The sequence below is a fragment of the Hordeum vulgare genome, chromosome 4H, assembly GCF_904849725.1.
Source record: "Hordeum vulgare subsp. vulgare chromosome 4H, MorexV3_pseudomolecules_assembly, whole genome shotgun sequence".
Classification (NCBI taxonomy): Eukaryota; Viridiplantae; Streptophyta; class Magnoliopsida; order Poales; family Poaceae; genus Hordeum; species Hordeum vulgare.
The window spans coordinates 411,852,189-411,858,188 of NC_058521.1; positions in this window are offsets into that span (position 1 = coordinate 411,852,189).

Sequence of the window (6,000 nt, forward strand, 5' to 3'; positions counted from 1 at the left end):
GGACAGCAACAAATTCCCTCAACTTGATGACCTAAGGTTTATCAATCCGTGGGAGGTGTAGGATGAAGATGGTCTCTGTCCAACGACCCTGCAATCAAATAAAAAAATATCTTGTGTCCCCAACACACCCAATACAATAGTACATTGTATAAGTGCACTAATTGGGTGAAGAGATGGTGATACAACTGTAGTATGGATAGTAGATATATGTTTTCGTAATCTAGAAATACAAAAACAACAAGGTAACAATTAGTAAACAATGAGCCAAACGATGTATCATTGTTTGGAAATAAGGCCTAGGTTTCATATTTTCACTAGTGCAATCTCTCAATGGTGCTAACATAATTGAATCATATAACCATCCATCAACGTGCGACAAAGAATCACTTCAAAGTTCCTACCTAGCGGAGAACATAAGATGAAATTCTTGTAGGTAGCAAAACCACCTCAAAGTTATCCTTTCCGATCAATCTATTGAGTCATCCCTATATGTGTCACAAACAACCCTAGATTTCATACTCGAAAAACACATATGATATGCATCAACCAACTCTAATGTCACCTAGATACTCCAATGTCACCACAAGTATCCATGAGTTGATTATTCGACATGCATCAAACAATTTCAGATTCATCATATTCAATCCAACACAATGAACTTCAAAGAGAACCCAAAGATTTCTATTGGAGAAAGTAGGGAAAAATGTATACCAACCCATATGCATAGATTACTCCATTGTCACCATGGGAACCTGGTGGGAAACGTAGTATGGGAAACAAAAAATTTCCTACGCACACGCAATACCTATCCATGGTGATGATCATCTACGAGAGGGGAGAGTGAATCTACATACCCTTGTAGATCGCTAAGCGAAAGCGTATATAATGCGGTTGATGTAGTGGAACATATCCACGATCCAAATCGCAGCCCGTCCTGCAATCTCATCACGATCCGTCCTACGATCCCATCACGATCCATCCCGATCTAGTGTCGAACGGACGACACCTCCGCGTTCAGTACACGTACAGCTCGATGATGATCCCGCCTTCTTGATCCAGCAAGAGGGGCGGAGTGGTAGATGAATTCTCCAGCACGGCGATGTGGTGGTGATGGTGGTGAACTAATCCAGCAGGGCTTTTCCTAAGCACCGCCTAACTAGACTAGAGGAGAAACAGATCTAGAGAGAATTAGAGGGAGCAGGTGGCAATTAGGGTTAGCCCTCACCTCTAAAACCTCTAGTACATATAGGAGGGAGGGAGGGAGAGGAGAAGGCAGCCTCAAACCCTCAAGGTTTGGCCGAAATTGGAAGTGGAGGAGTCCTACTCCAATCCTACTAGGAGTAGGATTCCTCCTCTCCACTTGGAAACCCTTTCCACATTTTCCACCTTTGGGTTTCTTTCCTTCCCACCTCCAATCCACCTTGGGATTTAGTGGAGGCTTCGGCTAGCCCACTAAGGGTTGTTCCACTTCCTCCCACAGCCCATGAGACCCTTTGGGGTGGGTGGGCCCACCTGGTGGACCCCCGGAACCCATTTGTCACTCCCGGTACATTGAGGGAAATGACTGGAACTTTTCCAGAGTTCAAAACCCACTTTCCTATATATCAATCATTACCTCCGGACCATTCTAGAGCTCCTCGTGATGTCTGTGATCTCATACGGGACTCCGAACAACTTTCGGTTACCAAACACACATAACTCAATAATACCAAAAACGTCACCGAACCTTAAGTGTGCAGACCCTGCGGGTTCGAGAACTATGCAGACATGACCTGAGACACTCCCCGGTCAATAACCAATAGCGGGACCTGGATGTCCATATTGGCTCCTACATATTCTACGAAGATCTCTATCGGTTGAACCTCTATGTCAAGGATTCAGTCAATCTCGTATGTGTTCCCTTTGTCCTTCGGTATGTTACTTGCCCGAGATTCGATCGTCGGTATCTCCATACCTAATTCATTCTCATTACCAGCAAGTCTCTTTACTCGTTCCGTAATACAAGATCCCGTGACTAACTCTTTAGTCACATTGCTTGCAAGGCTTGTTTGTGATGTTGTATTACCGAGTGGGCCCCGAGATACCTCTCCGTCACACGGAGTGACAAATCCCAGTCTTGATCCATGCCAACCCAACAGACACCTTCGGGGATACCTGTAGAGCACCTTTATAGTCACCTAGTAACGTTGCGACGTTTGATACACACAAGGTATTCCTCCGGTGTCCGGGAGTTGCATGATCTCATGGTCATAGGAATAGATACATTGACATGCAGAAAACAGTAGCAATAAACTGACACGATCATATGCTACATTTATAGTTTGGGTCTTGTCCATCACATCATTCTCCTAATGATGTGATCCCATTATGAAGTGACAACACTTGTCTATGGCCAGGAAACCTTGACCATCTTTGATCAACGAGCTAGTCAACTAGAGGCTCACTAGGGACAGTGTGTTGTCTATGTATCCACACATGTATTTGAGTTTCCAATCAATACAATTCTAGCATGGATAATAAACAATTATCATGAACAAGGAAATTCAATAATAACCAATTTATTATTGCCTCTAGGGCATATTTCCAATAGTCTCCCACTTACACTAGAGTCAATAATCTAGTTCACATCACTATGTGATTGTAATGAATCTAACACCCATGTAGTTCTGGGGCTTGTACATGTCTTGCTTGCGAGAGAGGTTTTTAGTCAACAGGTCTGAACCTTTCAGATCCGTGTGTGCTTTACAAATCTCTATGTGATCCTATAGATGCTGCTACCACGCGCCATTTGGAACTATTCCAAATGACCGCTCCACTATACGAATCCGGTTTACTACTCAAGAGTTATTCGAATTAGTGTCAAAGCTTGCATTGACGTAACCCTTTACGACAAACTCTTTAATCACCTCCATAATCAAGAAAAATTCCTTAGTACACTAGTTACTAAGGATAACTTTGACCGCTATTCAGTGATTCAAACCTAGATCACTCTTTGTACCCCTTGGCAGACAAACTTTAGAGCCTATGGCTAAAGTAAGACTCAAAGGCAAGGCACATATCAGGTGTGGTACACAACATGGCATACTTTAGAGCCTACGGCTAAGGCATAGGGGACGAACTTTGTCCTTTCTCTTTCTTCTGCCGTGGTTGGGATTTGAGTCTTACTCAAATTCACACCTTACAACATAGCCAAGAACTCCTTCTTCGTTGATCTACTTTGAACTCCTTGAAAAACTTGTCAAGGCATGCATTTCATTGAAAGTTCTGTTAATCGTTTTGATCTATCTCTATAGATCTTGATGCTCAATGTTCAAGTAGCTCTGTTCAGGTTTTCCTTTGAAAAACTTCTTTCAAACAACCCTTTATGCTTTCCAGAAATTCAACATTACTTCCGATCAACAATATGTCAACCACATATACTTATCAGAAATTCTCTAGTGCTCCCACTCACTTCTTTGGAAATACAAGTTTGTCATAAACCTTGTATAAACCCAAAAGCTTTGATCATCTCATCAAAGCGTATATTCCAACTCCGAGATGCTTGCACCAGTCCATAGAAGGATCGCTGGAGCTTGCATACTCGTTAGCATCCTTAGGATCGACAAAACCTTCTGGTTGTATCACATACAACCTTTCCTCAAGGAATCCATCGAGGAAACAATGTTTTGACATCCTATGTGCAATATTTCATAAATAATGCAGCAACTGCTAACATAATTCCAACAGACTTTTAGCATCGCTACGAGTGAGAAAGTCTCATCATAGTCAACTCTTTAAACTTGTCGAAAACATCTTTGCGATAAGTCGATCTTTCTTAATCGTGACTTTTCACCATTATCGTATGTCTTCCTTTTAAAGATCCATCTGTACTTAATAGTCTTACGACCATCAAGTAGTTCTTCCAAAGTCTACACTTTGTTTTCATACATGGATCCTCTCTCGGATTTCATGGCCTCCAACCATTTGCCGGAATCCGGGCCCACCATCGCTCCTTCATCGCTCATAGGTTCATTGTTCTCCAACAACATGACCTCCAAGACAAGGGTTACCGCACCACTCTGTAGCAGTGCGTGACCTTGTCGACCTACGAGGTTTGTAGTAACTTGATCTGAAGTTTCATGATCACTATCATTAGCTTCCACTTCAATTGGTGTAGGCGCCACAGGAACAACTTCTTGCGCCCTGCTATATACCGTTTGAAGCGACACTTCAATAACCTCATAAAGTTTCCACCATCCTCCCACTCAATTCTTTCAGAGAAACCTTTCCTCGAGAAAGGACTCGTTTCTAGAAACAAACACTTTGCTTTCAGATCTGAGATAGGAGGTATACCCAACTGTTTTGGGTGTCCTAAGAAGATGCATTTATCCGCTTTGGGTTCGAGCTTATCAGGCTGGAAATTTTCACATAAGCGTCGCTGCCCCAAAATTTTAAGAAACGACAGCTTAGGTTTCTCCAAACCGTAGTTCATACAGTGTCATCTCAACAGAATTACGTGGTGCCCTATTTAAAGTGAATGCGGTTGTCTCTAATGCCTAACCCAAAAACGATAGTGGTAATTTGATAAGAGACATCATAGGATGCACCACATCCAATAGGGCGCGGCTATGACGTTCGGACACACCATCCCACCATGGTGTTCCAGGTGGCATTAGTTGTGAAACAACTTCCGCATTGTCTTAACTGTGTACCAAACTCGCAACTCAGATATTCATCTATATGATTATATTGTAGACATTTTATCCTCTTGTCACGACGATCTTCACTATGAAATATCTTGAACTTCTCAATATTTCACACTTGTGATTCATCAAGCAAATACTCCTGTATCTACTCAAACCGTTAGTGAAGTAAGAACATAACGATATCCACTGCGTGCCTCGGCACACATTGGACTGCACACATCAAAATGTATTACTTCCAACAAGTTACTTTCTTGTTCCATCTCACTGAAAAAACGAGGCCTTTAGTCATCTTGCCCATGTGGTATGATTTGCATGCCTCAAGTGATTCAAAATCAAGTGAGTCCAAACGATCCATGTGCATGGAGTTTCTTCATGCGTTTATACCAATATGCATGGTTTGCATTTCTCAAACGTTTCAAAATGAGTGAGTACAAAGATCCATCAGCATGGAGCTCCTTCATGCATTTTATACCAATATAACTCAAGCGGCAGTGCCACAAGTAAGTGATACTATCATTACTACTTTGTATCTTTTTGGCATCAATATTATGAACATGTGTATCACTAAGATTGAGATTCAATAAACCATTGAAGGTATTTATTCAAGCAAATAGAATAACCGTCATTCTCTTTAAATGAATAACCGTATTGCAATAAACACGATCTAATCATGTTCATGCTCAACGCAATCACCAAATAACAATCATTTAGATTTAACACTAATCCCGATGGTAGAGGGACCGTGCGATGTTTGATCACATCAACCTTGGAAACACTTCCAACACATAGCGTCACCTCGCCTTTAGCTAGTTTCCGTTTATTCCATAGCTTTTATTTCGAGTTACCAAGACTTAGCAACCGAACCGGTATCTAATACCCTCGTGCTACTAGGAATACTCGTAAAGTACACATCAATATCATGTATATCCAATATACTTCTGTCGACTTTGCCAAACTTCTCATCTACCAAGTATCTAGGGTAGTTCCTCTTCAATGACTGTTCCCCTCATTTCAGAAGCACTTAGTTTCGGGTTTGGGTTCAACCTTGGGTCTCTTCACTAGAGAAGCAACTGGTTTGTCGTTTCATGAAGTATCCCTTCTTGCCCTTGCCCTTCTTGAAACTAGTGGTTTTACTAACCATCAACAATTGATGCTCCTTTTAAGATTTCTACTTTCATGGAGTCAAATATTGCGAATAACTCAAGCATCATCATATCTATCCCTGATATGTTATAGTTCATCACGAAGCTCTAGTAGCTTGGTGGCAGTGACTTTGGAGAACCATCACTATCTCATCTATTAGATTTACTCCCAC